Here is a 1,411-nt window from a genome sequence, read left to right as displayed (position 1 = left end):
GTTAGTTCTAAAAGATCTTGTAAGTCTTCATAGAACCATTCAACTTCAGCTTCTGCATTACTGGTCAAAGCATAGACTTGGATGTATACCATGATATTGATTGGTTTGCCTTGGAAATGAACAGAGATCATTCTGTCATTTTGGTGATTGCAGCCAAGTACAATAATAACAGCTACAGTTTATTGGGTACTCATTGTGCTAAGTGGATTTACACACATTATCTCATTTAATTTCTTTTGCCACCGTATAGAGTAGGCTAAATTTTACAAATGAAGAAACTGAGGCTTCAGAGAAGTTACACAACTTATATTTTTTTACACATCTATCTGTTCTTTTTCAGATTCCTGTCCCTTACAGGTTATTACAAAATATTGAGTTGAGTTCCTTGTACTAGTTAATAGGTCCTTTATTTATCTAATACACACACACACACACACACACACACACAGAGTAGTGTGCATATGGGCTTCCATGGCTCGCAGGTAAAGAATCCACCTGTCAATGCAGGAGAAGTGGGAGAGCCAGAGTCAATCCCTGGGTCAGGAAGATCCTCTGGAAGAGGAAATGGCAACCCACTCAATTATTCTGGCCTGTATAATTTTATGAATAGAGGAGCCTGGTGGGCTACAGTCCATGGGGTTGCAAAGAGTCAGACACAACAGAGCAACTGAGCAGTCATGAAGGACACAAAAAATTCTCATCTAAATTCATTTGAACCCTTGTAGTGCTCATCTATGTCCTGTTCTGTTTTTTATTTTCCTGTATTTGTATATAATATATGTATCCATTTGTGACATTATTTCTTATATGTGATATTATCATTCATATCTTGTATGTTTGTTTACCATGTTTCTCAAATCAGACTATAATCTCCTTGTGGTCAAGACATATATTTGTGCATCTCCTAGAATTGTTTCATTCAATATTTTACACGTGATACACTAATTAACATCCATTTACTTATTAACTTTTAATATGTTCCTGGAACAGTTTAAATGCTAGGAATGCAATGACAAACAATAAATAAACATTGTCTCTAAATAATTAATTGGGTGCCATTATTCCCTGGTGGCTCAGTGGTAAAGAACTCACTTGTCAACACAGGAGACATAGGTTCAATCCCTGAGTCAGGAAGATCCCCTGGAGAAGGAAATGGCAACCCACTTCAGTCTTCTTCATTGGGAAATCTCACGGACAGAGGAGGCTGGCAGGCTCTATTCCATTGGATTGAAAAAGAGTTGGACACAACTTAGCGACTAAACAGCAGTAACGTTCAACTATCCCAGTGTGCGGATTAAGATGTGGCTCTTCAGATGCATAAAGCAAACTATGGTTACCAGGGGCTACGCAGCTGGTCGGAATAAATTTGGAAACTAGGAAAGACATATGCAAACTACTCTATAAAAATAGA

Source organism: Ovis canadensis, chromosome 1 (assembly GCF_042477335.2).
Source record: "Ovis canadensis isolate MfBH-ARS-UI-01 breed Bighorn chromosome 1, ARS-UI_OviCan_v2, whole genome shotgun sequence".
NCBI classification, from domain to species: domain Eukaryota; kingdom Metazoa; phylum Chordata; class Mammalia; order Artiodactyla; family Bovidae; genus Ovis; species Ovis canadensis.
Note: the sequence above shows the minus strand (reverse complement) of the source record.